Below are 17,356 nucleotides of genomic sequence, written 5' to 3' on the forward strand. Positions count from 1 at the left end.
ATTCTCTTGAATGATCTCAGAAGTTAATGTTAGGAGATTCAGAATGCCAGCAGCTTGGGGCCAAAACCCAAATCAGCCTCTCATTCTCTGAGTCTGCTTCTCCATGGTGGTTAGGCTGGAGAGAACAGGCTAGGTTTGCTATGCACAGCAGCAGGGCATGAGGTGGTTCTAAGGAGGCATAGCTGGGCAGACCATTTATAGTTTTAATTGCCTCTGAGTTGTGAGACTCAGCTGTATCACAGAGCTGAAACTGGGGCATGGTTAGTGCCCAGTGGATCCTGGATTCTCCCTTTGCTGTCTAGGTATGTCCAGAAATGTTTTACCTCTTGTCAAAATCTTACTCTCAGACAGGAAACTATTACTTTTTTTCAGAATTTTAGAATTTAAAAAGAAATGTGACAAAGCAGAGTAGTTAAGAAGCAGTTGCTTATTACAAGGTAGATTTGTTTATCCTTCCTCAAGAAGAGTATAATCATTCACTTGTTGATAAATGAAATGTGTTTTTCTTCATTCTAACTTTTGGGAAGGCTATGGAATCCAGGTCTTTTTTTCTAGATACTAAGCGTCCAATTCAGATAGCTGCATTTTGATATTTTAAGGTCAGATGGGGAAAATAGCAGATTAAGAAATTAATTATGACATAAAAGTTGGTATAAGAACTATTAGAGCAAGTTATATTTCTCCATTCGCTTGTATGATCTTGATGAGAAGTATTAGCTTTGAGCCATAATTTTCTTCTTGCCCTTGTTAGTGTTGGGATGTCCAGTCAGGGTCCAGGTCCTCGGTGTCCCAAACAAAGAACTGAACCAGACATGTAGAAGTAAAAAGCCAAGTACAGATTAGCACTCTGTAAGGTAGAGCAGAGTGGGCCTAGTGAGAGAGAAAGACTCAAGGCCCCAGTGACTGAAAATTAGTGTTTTATATGCTCAGCTGTGAGATGTTCTCTTTTCCATATGGACTGGACTGAAGACCCTTACTCCAGTTGCTCCCATTGTTTACCTTATGACACCTGATTAGAATATTGTCCAACTTCCCTCATTAGTTATTTTAGAAAACCTAACTAAAATACTGCCCACTTTATCTCCATTGACCATTTTGAAATATCAAACCTGTGGTGGGAGTTGTCATGGTGAAAAGTCCTCAGTGGTGGGAGTTGTCATAGTAATGGGACTTACCAGAAAGAGGGACATGAAGATTCATCTCCTTGTCTTGTCCTCTAGTGGCATCTCTCTTATACCTTGCCTCTGCCATCTTGACATCCTGCCTAAGGTTTCCTCCTGAGAGTTCTGGTCCAAATATTCTTTTGGGGTGGCTGAGGTGCTAGCAGTCTCCTCTTCTTACAGTTGCTTCAGGCCAACAATGGGAAGCGCTGTCCCTGCCTATTTGGTACTTAATGGAATTCTCACCCTATCTGGTCAAGATGAGACAGTGGCATACCTAGGTCCATCAGGATCAGTTTGTAGCCAAGATGGCTTTAACTTGGTGTGGGGTGAGGACCTCAAGAGGTTGTCCTGAAGTAATCTTAGTGGCTCTGTTATCAGAGGAGATATAGCCACCACCACTTTCAGAAATCCTGGCCATCCTATGGTCGCCCCATCTACTTTCTTGGAGAAATAAGCCACTGGCCCCTAGGTCTTGAGTTCGGACCCCTGTGGCTCTATTTCTTTACCTTCTGCCACATAAAGAGTGAATGCCTTAATTAGGTTAGGTATTCCTAAGTCTGTGCCTGCATAAGGACCTGTTTTAATACCCAAAGACCATTTCTTTTTATTTACTCCATTATAGAGGCTGTGGCCCTTTTATGCCTTCATAGAGGGGTTTTGGGATAAGGCCAAAATTTGGGATTCAGATTCTACAGAAGCCTGCCATTCCCCAAAAGGGAGTGGAGCTATTGCTTATTAACCAGCAGACCAAACTCACAAATGGCCCTCAGTCTGTCCTGGGAAGTTCCTTTGGTCCTGGTGAAAGAATATATCCCAAATATGGCACCCTCTGTTGGGAAATCTGCGCCTTCTTTTTAGATACTTTGAATCATCTTTCTGCCAAAATATTGAGCATTTGCATGGTGTTTTGACTGGAAACTTTCTTGACTAGACTACATATCATTGGACATGTACATATTGAAGTATCCCAACCTTCTTGAGCTTGAGATACCTCAAGTCCCTTGCCAGGGCCTGAAGAAATGAAGGCTCTCCCTAAACCCCTGAGATAGGACTGCCAATGTATATTGTCTTTCCTTATTAAAAGATTTTCCCACTCAAAAACAAAGATATATTGGGATGACAGATGCAGTGGGATTGAAAAAAATGCAACCTTGAGATCCAGCACCACAATCCAAGTATTTTCTCCTGGTATTTGGGAGAGCAAGGTATACAGGTCTGCAACTAAGGGGTGGACAGGAACTACCACTTCATTAACACGCCTCAGGTTTTCTGCTAGCCAGGATTCTCTACCAGGTTTTTGGACAGGCAAAATTGGGGTATTAAAAGGGGATTCTGGCAAGATTTAAGAAGTTCTTATTGATCTAGCTCACCTCTCATAGCTTGTAATCTCTTCTTTGCCTTGTCTTTTAAAGGATATTATTTACAATTTGGATAATAACCAGGGTCCTTTAGGGTTATATATACTGGGTGAGCATAAATGGCTTTCCCTGACCTTCCTTTGTACCAAGCCAAAGGATTTACTTGAGAATCAATCTTCTCAGGTACAGGGTCACAAATGGCCATAAGGAGTGTTTGGAGTTTGTATCTCCAGTGAATAAATGCCTCTAGTTTTGCCATCTTGTCTCATTCTAGCAGTGGAATAGGAGAGATGGGGATTATTAGAAATTCATTGGTAAAAATCAGATTATCAAACGGCAAGATATGAGACAGTTAAAGTATCTTTTTTTTCCTCTTTTTCTCTTCAAGTCTTATTACAAAATTGAACTGGAAGAAGGCTTTCCCACATAAGTGGTCACAGTATAGCAAACAGTGCCTATATCAACAAGGATTGGATTTTCTTACCCAAAACGCCTAAGATTACCTGAGATTCCACAAGAGAGATGGTGATGTCACATAGGGGCTTCTGTGGCCACCTGGGGCACACTCAGCAATCTCTCCACCCAGGAGTACCTGTGCAGCTAAAGTCTTGACTAACCTACTCCCTCTTTTGGAACTGGGGCAGTTAATTCCCCAGTGCCAAGAATCTTCTGAGGTGTTTTAACAACGTTTGCAGGGGGTCTTTGGCAATCTCTTGCCCAGTGCCCTGTATTTTGCACTTAGAACAGGAAGTCTTTTCCTAAGGTCTTCTTACATTTCCTCTGAAGGTTTATGGGTCTTGAGGGCATTGCTAATCATGGCTAAAATAAGTCTGCTTGCCATCTTGTCTTTGCTCTGATCCTTTCTACCTTCCTCCAAATCTCTGTTGTTTAAGACCATGACGACAGAGTCTAGTCACTGGCTTTCTGCTTGTCTGAGGTTCCATCTGTTGTTTTTGTGATTTTCTCCTAATGTTTGTGTCTGACTGGATAGTGAAATGGTGGCCCAATAGGGCAAGGCCTTCTGTAGAGGAGAGTTTATATTGATATATATTCAGAAGACCTCTTCTAATCATTCTAGAATCCTGCAGGGTTTTCATCTTTTCCTGGGGTATATACTTCTTAATTTGTCAAAATCCATTGGGTTTTGTATACCTTTCTTCACCCTGCAGTGAGGCCTCCGATCTTGTGTGTTTTCCTTGTCTTTCCTGTAGGAGTATTATAATCCAAGTTGGGATCATTTGTTGGAACTGACTCTGCCTGTGGTGGTTTCCCTCTGAAATACAAGGAAAAATCTCATCAGCTTCCTTGCAGATTGGCTCAGTGATTTGTTCTCTTTCCAATGGGGTGCAGCATACTGTCAAGGTAAACTGAATGTCTCTCCAAGACAAATCAAAAGCTATTGTTATGGTTCAAAACCCATTGACAAATCTGTCTGGTTCTCCTTAATATTTACCTAGTGTTTCCTTACACTTTTCGTTGGCTGTCTGTAACAGAGAATGGGACCTGTACCCTCATAGTCCCCCTTGCTCCAGCCACCTCCCTGAGTGGTAAAGTAAGGACAGCAGGATAACAGGGACCATACTGAGTCCCACTCCTTGTATTTTGAGGGCTTAGAAGTTTTGGGGAAGAGGGTGGCCTGTGAGGTTCCTTCCTTCCTGGAATGGTCATATGGAAAGGTTGCTGTAGGTGTTCCCATGAGAGACAGGAGAGTAGTTTAACAAAGGGCAGTTTGACAATGGGTCATCCAGAATATTGGGATTTGGGCAGTGTCACTAGGTGTCCCTAGAAAGATCTTATGTTTGCATAGGAGTGGGTTTGGGTATAGAGTCATTAAGGCTTGAACACAGGTGACTTCCGAGCACTTGCTTTGTCCCCAGCAAGAGATTTAGTTGCAGGATGGTATTATAATTTTGGTTTCCATTCAGAGGCCATTGCTCAGAACCCCCTCAAACAAATTGGGACCAAGCATTATTACAATAAAAAAATAATAAGTCTTTTTTTTTCCCCCTCTCAAATTGTTGGTGTTGAAGCCTTTTCAGTGACAGAGGATACGTCCAAGTGAGAGTCCTGTGGGGAGGTGGTCCCTCCCACGTTAGCTCTTCTGGGGGATTAGAGAGATTTTAGGTCCTATAACTAGGATCTAAATTCAACCTGAGGCATCCCTCTTGGGGTTGGGTATTTCCCAGGCATCCCCCATAAAAATTTCCCAATAACATCTGTAGCCAGACTTGTCTCTGGTCCCTATGTTGGGTACACAACTCTTCCTTTGAGATCCTATGACCAGGACCATGAGCCCCTGTCTAACAATGTTGGGATGCAATTTTCCTCATTTCCTTTTGAATATAGGCTCTTATTTTGATTTGGCTTCTTTCCAGGGGCTATGTAACTCTCCGATGTTTTCTTTTTTTTCTTTTTTTCTTTTTTTTAGAGAGAGAGAGAATTTTTTTTTAATATTTATTTTTTTAGTTATCAGCAGACACAACATCTTTGTTTGTATGTGGTGCTGAGGATGTAACCCGGGCCTCAGGCATGCCAGGCGAGCGCGCTACCGCTTGAGTCACATCCCCAGCCCCACTGTTTTCTTTTTCTCCCAGCATCTTGGTAACTATCTTCTCCTTTTAGTTTAATAGTGATGTTTAGTCTCCCTACATACAGGACCAGAAAGAATCCATGTAATTCTGTTTGTGAGGGGCTGCTTAATGTCATCCCTATTGTCCCTATCCTAACTTTTATAGTCTTATTAAGCTCAGAAAACAAACAAACAACAAAATATCCTGATTTTATGTTGGCCTGTTTTGATTGATGGTTAAAGATATGGGTAATAATTATAGTTAATAGCTCCCCCAACCCTTCCCTCATAGGTAATTTTGGATAAATATTTACAGAAAAGACAATAGACATTTTAGAGGAAGTGATGCCCATAATCAAGGAGAAGTGATTGACAGAAAAGGAGTCAAAGTCCACAGGCTGGGAACCGAGCTGAGGCAGATAGTGCCATGTTGAACTTTGATTTGGTGAATTTCCTTTTGTAGAAGACATGGGCTGGAGTAATTGGATGGTTGTACAATGTACCTGCATTGGTGAGTTTTGATTTATGTTCAGCACAAACTAAGTCTAACTGTGTCTCACTACCAGATTATACTGTCACAGGAGTCTTCAAGTAACAGGTAGCCCGGTGGCTTTTTAACTGCCTTACCAGTGACGGCTGAGAGTGTGGTGAAGAAAGAGGAGCTCTGACATGACATTATGAGCAAGTAAAGTTTTTGACAAGTGGAGGAAGAGCACGCAGGCTCTTTAGGAGGTAAAAACACAAAAACAATGAAACCAAAAAAGTCCCAACAATCCAGATCTAGCATGTGGTGGGGAGGCTGAGCAGTATCTTAGAGTTCAGTAAAGTCTCAGGGCCTCTACCCTTCCAGGGTATAGAGCTCCCAATGTCTGAGCAGACATGCCTTCCTAAACATAAGTATAGTTGTTTATAGACCTTTATTTTATTTATATGTGGTGCTTTGAATCAAACCCAGTGCCTCACACATGCCAGGCAAGTATGCTACCACTGAGCCCAGCCCCAGCCTGAGAGGTGCCTTCTTATTAATTCAGAGATGCCTAGGTGATGCCCCTGAAAAGGAGCTTACCTCTGGCTGGCTTGCCCAGATGTTGTTGGGGTCCAGGTTTTTGGTGTCCTAAACAAAGAATTGAGCAAGACACACAGAAGTAAAAGGCAATGTTCAGATTTATTGAAATTGAAGATGAGAGAAACACTCTATAAAGCAGAGTGGAGTGGGCCCAGTGTCTGAAAATTAGTGTCTTCATGCCAACTATGAGACATTTCCTTTCCTATTTAGGCTTATATGATCCCACTGGTTACCTTATGATACCTGTTTAGAACATTGTCCAATTTTTCCCCATTGGTTACTTCAGAAAACCTGATTAGAATGCTGCCCATGTTAACCCCATTGATCATTCTTAAATATCAAACATATTGTGGGGTTTGCCATAGTGATGGGACTTATCATAAACAGGATGTGATGACTCATCTCCGTTTCTTGTCCTTCAGCAGCATCTTTCTTATAACTTCTATTAGCCTCTTGGTGTCCCTGAAGTCCTTCCTATTAAGCTTATTGCAGAAAGAGCCTTATATGCCTGCAAAACTTCCCAAAATTGTCATCAGAAATTTTCTTTTTCATTTAGCTTCCTTCTCAACACTGTTTAACACTATTTTGGAGATAAGTGATTTTCTTGCCCTTGTTGGCAAATGTACTACTGTTCACCTACTTCTCATGATGTTCACTATCAGCCACAACAGCAGGTAACTGTAATTGGATCTGGAGAGGTAGTCTGCATATTACCTCTTCCCCTGAGTCACTTATTTATTTATTTATTTATTTATTTATTTATTTATTTATTTATTAGGGATTGAACTCACAGGTTCTTAATAACTGAGCCATATCCCCAGCCCTCTCCCTTTTTAATTTTTAAATTTTGAGACAGAGTCCCCCTAAGTTGCTAAGGCTGGCCATGAACTTACAATCCTCCTGCGTCAGCCTCCCTAGTGGCTGGGAATAAAGAGGTGCACCACCATATTCAACTATCAGAGTCATTCTTATTAAAGCATGTGGGAAACATCATGCATGTGAACATCTTGGAGTAAGAAGAGAAGATATTTGCAAGGGAAAATCAGCCCTGGTTTTCTTTGTATCTCTGCTGTTTTGGTCCCTTCATTTACCTTCATTTGATCAGCATTCTGACTTTGTTATCTCTCCGCAAGGCTTACAGTTTTTAGGAGGTGAATGTGTTCATTTTCAAACCGATTTGAGTTGAATCTTCTGTGAGATCCCTTGAGTCAGTGTATTAAAATCTTTACAAATCACTAAATTAATTACATCTATGTATGTGTGTGTGTATGTGTGCATGTGTGTGTGTGAGAGAGAGAGAGAGAGAGAAAGATAGAGAGAGAGAGAGAGAGAGAATTGAAACTCTTTTAAAAAATATTCATTTAGTTGTATTTAAACACACAGTATCTTTATTCATTTTTATGTGGTCCTGAGGATCGAACCCAGTGCCTCACATATGCAAGGCAAGTGCTTTACCACTGAGCTACAGCCCTATCCCCAAGAATTGAAACTCCTGGCAACAAAAATCAACATTGGTGAAATAATTTCAGCCTCTTTCTTTATATACTCTTTATCTTCCAGGCATTCACAATTATATCCCTGAGTCTTTCTGGTAATATAGATCACCAACATTTATATCACGATAACATTTGCGATTATATCCTGGACTCCCAGATGTTTCATAGTCTTCTCTATCCTCTTAACCTCCACAGCTCAAATTGACCTCTGCCTACTGCTATATTTTGGACTATGTATTTATAAAAACATTTTTAAACATGGAAAACATGCTAGAAATAATTTTGTTTATCAGAACTTGTGCTTAAATTCTTCCATAATAGCACTGAGCACATGAATGAATGGGGATATACTTTAATGAAGAACAAAATGTAACTTATGTAACATATGAATTTCAATTAAAACTTTCCCCAAATGTTTCAATAGAATAAGTCACTGCAAGAAGTGTCCATTCCCCCCATATGTTGGGATGCCTCTGTTTAGGAACTCAAATGCTGAGTCAGCTAGTGATTCTTCTCTGGAGGGCATGTTGCTAGCCAAAGAGGCTTGTCCCCTTTGTTCAACACAGTTTACACTTTTACACATCTTCAACCATTACTAATCTCCACAGAGCTAAAAAATGCAGAAGTGAGATGGTATTTGCAGAAATTCAGTTCAACATCTTTCTCTGTCTTTATGTTTTTTCCATCTTGCCCTTGTTCCCAATTTCAGCACTGGCTGAAATGCTGTATTTTAATCTTTTTTTTTTTTTTGTCTCAAATTTTTATTCTTTTGTTGAAGCAAGAAAAATGTGACTTAACTGCTTGGTTGCCTAATTTGAAGTGACTTGAAGTAGTAGATATTAATGATGTGTAAAAACTCTAAAGTCAGAATAGTTTTAAACCTCATTTTGTTATATAACCTGAGCTTCAGTTACACCCCAAAGCCTCCTTTACTCTTTCATAGTGGCTGTATTTTCTTTCAAGAAATTTTATTTCATTTATGTATAATCTAAATATATGCATTTAATATACCATCTCATTTTCATTTTAATGTAAAATAACTTATATGTATTTGTGTATGTGTATGTATGTGCATTCATCTCTACTTTCACAGATACCTTCATAAGTACAATATATTCTTAAATAAATGTTTTGCTAGTTTGGAAAAGAGATGGGTTTTATTTTTATCATCCATTTACATTTTTATCTTATCTGTAGTTGCAGATCTTATTCTTTAAGAGAGCAGCTCTTTTACTAGTTTTTCACAATGCATTTGAAAGAGTTAAATAGTTTTATGCTTAACATCTCATGATTGGCTTCACACCACAGAGAATCTATGAATGTCTCACTTGGCATTCCAGCATCTGCATGTAGCTCCTTCCTGTCATATATTCATTCAACTGAATGTTTGCTCAGGCCTCCTTCTTCTTATCTGTACACATTGCATTGCTATTCTTTATCTCAGTATCTGTGCCTTAAGCAGATAGGAATGCAAAGGGTGGTGACAAGGTCAACACCCCACATGGTTTGTTAATGAATGCCATTTTTCTCTTCCCTTATTTCTCCCAAAGATAATGGAATAATTATATTCCAAAGAATCCGGGTTGTGAAGTGTTTTTGCAAAACTGTTCTTCATTAACTTTTAGAGAAATTTAGTCCATCTGCTTTTTATTTGTTTACCCTAATCCCTTATGACAATATTTAAGAAGTTTTGCATGTTTTTTTGTGAGACTTCAACATTTCATTTTGGTAAATGTCTACCATTACAAAAATAGTCAGCATGGTAGCATGAACCCTGTGCATCCATTACCCAGGGCCAGTAACTCTCAGATCCTGAAAACCCTATTTCATCCATTCTTAAGTCATATCTTTTCCTCACTCTTAATCCACAGCAAGTCCCTGGCATTATTTCACTAGCAAATATTTTAATTTGCCTTTTTACTAGGGTTTAAATGTCTCTCCTCCTATACTCTCATTGAAATTTAATTGCCATTGTGATTATATTAAGAGGTAGGACTTTAAAGAAGTAATTAATTAACACATAAGGGCTGAGTGTCTAAAGATGGATTATGCTGTTGTCTCAAGAGTGGTCTCCTGAAAAAAGGATAAGTTTGGTCCCCATTCTCTCTCTGTCTTGGGTGTTCACTTGCCCTTTATCTTCTTCAATGAGGCGACAGAGCACAAAGCCCTCACCAGATGACAGCACCACTTCCTTGGACTTCCTGTCCTCCAGAACTGTGACAATTACAATTATTTTCATTACAAATTTCCTTGTCTGTGGTATTTGGTTATAGTAACAGAAAACAGAGCAAGATGGTCTCTATAATAAAAACCTCTTTTAAAGTATGACAACAAAATATTTTATTCAAAATATTAATAAATAGTACTTAACATCAAGTATCAATTAACTCTTATGTCATACTTTTCAAAAAACAAAATCAAATTAAACTCCACACATTTTGATTATTATGTTTCTTAATTTTTTTCTTAAATAAGTTTTAATTTTAGAATAATTTTTAGATTTACAGAGAACTGTAAATATATTACTTGTTTCCCATATACTCCACACCCAGTTTCTCCAATTATTAGCTTCTTATGTTAGTTTGCTACATTTCTTACAATACACAAACCCTTATGTGTTAGTCAGCTTTTTTCCCACTGTAACCAAAATACCCAACAAGATAATTTAGAGGAGAAAATGTTTATTTTGTGTTCACAGTTTCAGAGGCTCAGTCGATAGGCAGCTGACTCCATTGATCTGAGTCCAAGTTGAAGCAGAACATCATGGCAGAATGGCATGATAGAGGAAAACTGCTTAGCTCATGGCAGCCAGGGAACAGAGAGAGGGAGAGGAGCTAGGGACAAAATATAATTCCCGAGGGCACATCTCCAAAGACCTACTTCCTTCAACCATACTCTATCTGCCCACAATTATCACATAGTAGTCCACTCAAATTATTAATCTATCAAATGAATTAGTCTACTAATTAGGTCACAGCTTTTCATGATCTTATTTTAGCTCTGATCATTCCTGCCTCACAAACTTCTGGGGGCACATCTCATATCCAAACCATAACACCATATAGATACATCATTAACATAAGGCTTTATTAAAATTTTCATAATTTTTATTTATTATCTTTTCTCTGTTACAGGATCTTATCCAGAGTAGAATGTTGCCTCAGATATGTCTTCTACTCTTTTCTTTTGTTTCCTTTTTGTATTCCAATTATATTATACATTATGCCTGTTGAAATTGTTCCATAGTCAATGCATATTCTGTTTCTCTATGGTTTTTGCTTTCCAGGTTTGTGACATTTCTATGGAGTGACTTTTGTGGGTCACTATTTTTTCTGTGAAGCCCTGTTTATTTCAGTGTGAAGCACATTGAAGGTACTCTTCCTTTTTACTGTTGCTTGGGAATTTATTTTCTGTTATTCTTAGAATTTCTGTTTATATTACTCATTGATTTTGCATGCTGCTTACTTTTCTTTTAAAATTCTTAACCTAGTATCTGTCCACAGTTATTTCAAATTCCTTGTCGGATTTTTCAACATTTCTTTTATACCTGAGTTTGGTTCTAATGGTTGTCTCTAAATTGTACTATTTATTGCCTTTGTCATGTTTTCTAATTTGTTTTTAAGAGCCATCTGAGATGTGTTGTGTTATAGGAGCCAAAGCAGAAAGATATTCAGTTTGAAGATTTATATTTATCTAGCTAGGAATTGCTACATATAGGTGAGCAGCCTCAAGTGTTTCTGGTGTCATAGCTAAGCATTCCTTTTCAGAGAGAGCCTAAATCTTGGAGCTCTGTCAGGTGTAATCCACTGCTATTACATCTAGTCTATTGGTGTGATGGTAAGGCGTGTGGTAGGTGAGCATTGTGATTTTCATCCTACTTAATTTCAGTGCTTTAGGGCTGTGGCTTTCAGAAGTTGTGGTCTTATAGTATACACTTATTTATTTATTTACCATACTGGGATAGATTGAACCTAGGAATTCCCAAAATGCTAGGTAAATGCTCTATCACTGAGATACATCCCTAGCCCTTTTCATTTTCATTTTGTGACAAGATCTCTCTAAATTACCTAAGCTGGTCTCACATTTGCAATCCTCCGTCTTCATGGCCCTGAGTAACTAGAACTCCAGGTATGTGCCAGTGTGCTCTGATTTTATTTGATTGATTATTTCATTGATAGATAGATTCTGGAGATTAAACCTAGGGTCACTTAGTCATTGAGCCATCCCCCCAGCTATTATTATATTATTATTATTATTATTATTATTATTATTATTATTATTATTATTAGACAGAATCTTGCTAAGTTGCTCAGGGCATTGCTAAGTTTCTGAGGCTGACCTCAAATTTGTGATCCTCCTGCCTCAGCCACTGAGTTGTTGGGGTTCCAGGCCTGCACCATGATACCCAGCTCCCAATTTTATTTTTAATTTATTGCCTCCACTTCCTTTGCTGAAGCATTCCCAGTCTACTTCCTAGAATCTATTAAATGGTTTTTCCCCCTTTTTTTGCACAAGAGAGGGAAGTAAACTGGAATGTTCTTCCCTCTCCTGGAATAGGGCTCTGGCAAAGTTTTTTTGTTTTCTCTGGATAGTGGACCTTACCAGGAGGAAGACTTTGATTATATTTCACGTTGTTTAATCTCTCCCTTCCCTGGCCAGAACCAAGAGGGAAATTGTCTTTAGTATGAGAATCTGTAGAGAAAGCCCAACACAATGTTGGCTTCACATAAGGCCAAACCTCTTGCACTTTCTTATACTTACTCCTAGTCTATACTCATCCCCCAGAAATCTATTGAAGCTATAGTTTAACTAAAATTCCCAAGGCTTCTGCTTCAGATAAGCAGAGTTTGGATGTCTTGTTTCAAATACACCTGTCTCCTCAAATTTCAGGACTATTTTTTTTTCCCACAGTGTCATTTCTTCAATGGGTCAAAAAATAAATAAATAAATAAAAGTAATTGATTTTCAATTTCCTAGGTTTTTCCTATAGTAAACAGTAATGGCTAAAAAACTCTTTACATGTCACAACTGGCATTTGAAGTGTCCTCTTAGTTTGTTCCAGACTGTAGGTTCAATTCAAATCTTGTCCTTGAATGCTAAAGACTCAGTTGATTTCCTGCAGAATTTCCCACACTATGGATTGTGCTGATATATCTCTTTTCTGCCACTTAGCATGATTCTCTTTCCTCCATCTTTATTTATATTTATTTTAATTTATTTATTTATTTATTTTGGTACCAGGGATTGAACTCAGGGGCACTTGACCACTGAGCCACATCCTCAGCCCTTTCTTGTATTTTATTCAGAGACAGGGTCTCACTGAGTTACTTAGTGCCTTGCTTTTGCTGAGGCTGGCTTTGAACTCCTGATCCTCCCACCTCAGCCATCCCAGCCATTGGGATTACAGACGTGCATGCCCGCACCACCTTTTCTACACACTCTTAGGTGGGTCAGAAGCATGTCATGTTCAAATTAGATTATTTCTCTCAAATTGAACAACAGCAGATGAGGTAGAGAGAGAAGATGGGAGGGGAGGGGAGAGGGGATAGTAGAGGATAGGAAAGGTAGCAGAATACAACAGTCACTAATATGGCATTATGTAAAAATGTGAATGTGTAACTGATGTGATTCTGCAATTTGTATTTGGGGTAAAAATGGGAGTTCATAACCCACTTGAATCAAATGTATGAAAGATGATATGTCATGAGCTTTGTAATGTTCTGAACAACCAATAAAAAAAATAGAGAAGAAAAATTTTTTAAAAAAGTAGAAAAAAAAAAAAGAAAAATGGATTATTTCTCTCAGACTCTCTCCTAGCAGAGGCTGTGCTCTGATTTCTGAAGTACATAGCCGTTGGTGATCTATACCTGGATCTGCTAATTAATTATGAGGTGCAAAGTGGTGATTATCATTTTTCATTATAATTTTTTGATGTATTGGTGTAATATTCCTGAAAGAGACACGTTCCTTATTTATCATTTGGTTACTTAATTGCACAATCATTAAAGAAAAGACAGGTTACATGCCAGATTCTTTTCTTTGATGTGCTAGATTTTCAAAATGAAAATTTGGTTTTCTAGTGTGCCCTAAAATGACCATTTAATATATTTAAACATATTTGATGATAATTCATCTTTGACAGGGTAACCCCATGGATAATCAGATATTGTTTCGTTCTTGTGCAATAGGAATATCTTCGGGTTGAGTCCTGAGGCTCACTGACACTCTCTTCCTGAAAGCTCACCTGTCATATTTTGGGCACTAGTTGTGCATTTCCTGCTTCAGAACTGAAGAAAATTTTTTAATTAATTTTTTTTCAATTTTTTAAATTGGGAAATGGTATTTAAAAATCACAATCTATGTGCTTGCCGGGCTTCTTGTTGTTCAGTGGGTTATTTTTAGACATTTTAGAAGATGATTTTAAAAAGTAATTTTTAAAAGATAAAAATAACAACAATATGTGTGTTTAAACATGCATGTTTATATTTATACATATATTTGTACATGTATATTACATGTTATACAGAATTAATGCAATTCCAATTAATATTCCAATGATATTCCTCATAGAAATAGAAAAGTCATGAAACTCATCTGGAAAAATAAGAGACCCATCAGAGATACAGCAATCCTTTGGAAGAAGAGTAAAGTAGGTGGCATCAGTATACAACACCTTAAACTATAATACAGAGCAATAGTAACAAAAACAGCATGGTATTGGCACCCAAATATACTGGTAGACCAATGGTACAGAATATAGGACACAGAGACAAACCCACATAATTACATTTATCTTATATTAGGCAAAGGTGCCAAAAACACACATTGGAGAAAAGATAGCCTCTTCAACAAATGGTGTTGGGAAAACCGGAAATCCATATGTAATAAAGTAAAAGTAAACTCTCATCTCTTACCATGCACAAAACTCAAACCAAAGTAGATCAAGGACCTGGAAATTAAACCAGAGAAACTGTGCCTAATAGAAGAAAAAGTAGGCCCAAATCTCCATGATGTTGGATTAGGCCCTGACTTCCTTAATAAGACTTCTATAGAATAAGAATTAAAATTAAAAATCAATAAATGGGATGGAGTCAAACTAAAAAGCTTCTTCTCAGCAAAAGAAATAATCAGTAAGGTGAATAGAGAAACTACAGTTTGGAAGCAAATTTTTACCACTCTCATATCAGATAGAGCACTAATATCTAGGATATATAAAGAATTCAAAAATCTTAACACAAATAAATAAATAAATAGCCCAATCAATAAATGTGCCAAGGAACTGAACAGACATTTCTCAGAAGATGATATACAATCAATCAACAAATATATGAAAAATGTTCAACATCTCTAGCAATTAGAGAAATACAAATCAAAACTATTCTAAGATTTTATCTCATTCCAATCAGAATGGCAGCTATTAAGAATACAAACAACAATAAGTATTGTCATACAAACAACAATAAGTATTGTCATACAAACAACAATAAGTATTGTGGAGGATGTGAGGAAAAAGACACACTCATACATTGCTAGTGGTGCAGCCACTATGGAAAGCAGTATGGTGATTCCTTGGAAAACTGGGAATGGAACCTCCATTTGATCCAGCTATCCCACTCCTTGGTCTATACCCAAAGGACTTAAAACAGCATACTACAGGGACACACCCACATCAATGTTCATAGCAGCACAATTCACAATAGCTAAACTGTGGAACCAAACTTGATGCTCTTCAGTAGATGAATGAATAATGAAAATGTGATACATATACACAATGGAATATTATTCAGCATTAAGAGAATAAAATCATGGCATTTGCAGGTAAATGGATAGAGTTGGAAAATATAATGCTAAGGGAATTAAGCCAATCCCCTAAAACCAAAAGTCAAATGCTTCCTCTAATATAAGGATGCTGATTCTTAATGGGGTTTGGGGGCGTGGGAGGATTAGAGAATTCTAGATAGGGCTAAGGGGAGGGAGGTGAAGGGAGGGGACATGGGGGTAGGAAACACCGTGGAATGAGATGGATATCATTACCCTAAGAACATGTATGAAGAAACAAATGGTGTGACTCTAATTTGGTTACAACCAGAGATATGAAAAATTGTGCTCTATATGTGTAATATGAATTATAATGCATTCTGCTGTCATACATACCAAATTAGAATAAAAAATTAATATATATATATATATATATATATATATATATATATTTACACATATATTATGTTATATGTATTGTATGTATGTGGTATAGATATATCCAGCAAATTCAAATTCATGGTTACAGTAAATTTACTTCTTTAGCCTTACTTCTCTCTACAATTTTATCCCATGTTGTGAATCCGAGCATTTATAGAATTGGAATATCACTTGATGATTCATTTGTTTTATCCCACAATATACACAAAATTGGTCTTCAAATAATAGAGTAACACAATAATAATTTCTGAAAACTGCTTAGATATTTTATTCATTTGTACTCTAAGAGTACAAATTTCATATTCCAAATGGAGAAATATAGTTCAATTACTGTTCATTAGAATCACTTGATATAATTTCTGTCAAAATGCACGTGCTACCATTAGGATACATATTTGATTAACTTTTTATTTTATTTTTAATAGTTAGAGATTTCACTTTTAATGATATTCCATATACAATTTTATAAAATGCTTGCATAGTTCATAATAAAGTGTAAACAACATCCTATTAATACTTTTATATATTGTTCTTAATTCTCTCTAATTTTGTTATCTTTGGCAGATCCTGGAACCAATCCTTCACAGAAGTCAGAGGCAATATAACAATAAAAGTGCAGAAAAGAAAATGCATTTCAAATCAGAATATCTTATCAGATGAAAATAAAATTAAAACAGAAAAGTGTTAGTTTGGAATTGAGAAAATACCATGTTAAGTACACAGTTATATATTTGTTGTTATATATTATTTCTTTGTGTGAACAATGATGAAATTTAATAGCAATCACTCCTTCTCCATATCCCAGGAAATGACTTAAAGCAATATCCCTTTACTCTCAATAATGATAATTAGTAAGATCTTATTATTTTTTCTACTAACAATGAATTTCAAGTTTAGAATCAGTTTGCTCACATCAAATTCTTAGGTATTCTGTTGCTTTTTAAAATTTTGCCATAAGGTACTGTTATTGAAAAGTTGAATGACAGTCTAATTTTCTTTGTGTTTCTAAGCTTTTGCTTGGATGTAAAAAAATGTTTTAAGGGCAGTAATTGTACTAGAATTTGTCTCCTTATTTGTTATTGTAGGTCTATTTGTCTATATCTGTGTTGAACTCTTTTAATTTAATTTATACTTTTAGCTATTTTTATTATTTGTTTTGATTTCTGAAGCATTTTCTTATATTATAACTTTTAGTATTTTTTTGTTCTCAGATTTAGGTATCTTTTTTTCAAGGAATCATATTTTAGGTCATTTTTATCTACCTTCTATATTTGTTGCCTTTTCTTCTATTCTTTTATGTATCACTTTTTATTTCCTTTTGATTAAAAAAATTCTTTACCTTCTGTCCTTTTGAGTCATTATCTGTTATACATACATGGTTTTATGTTTTTCTTAGTTTATTCTTCAATTCTACAATGATTTTTCTAAATATTTTCTAAAACTATTATTTCAATTCCGAACATTTCATAATGTTGGTTTAGGTTGTTTTTTCAAATCATTTCTCA

The sequence above is a fragment of the Callospermophilus lateralis genome, chromosome 5 (genome assembly GCF_048772815.1).
Source record: "Callospermophilus lateralis isolate mCalLat2 chromosome 5, mCalLat2.hap1, whole genome shotgun sequence".
Lineage (NCBI taxonomy): Eukaryota > Metazoa > Chordata > Mammalia > Rodentia > Sciuridae > Callospermophilus > Callospermophilus lateralis.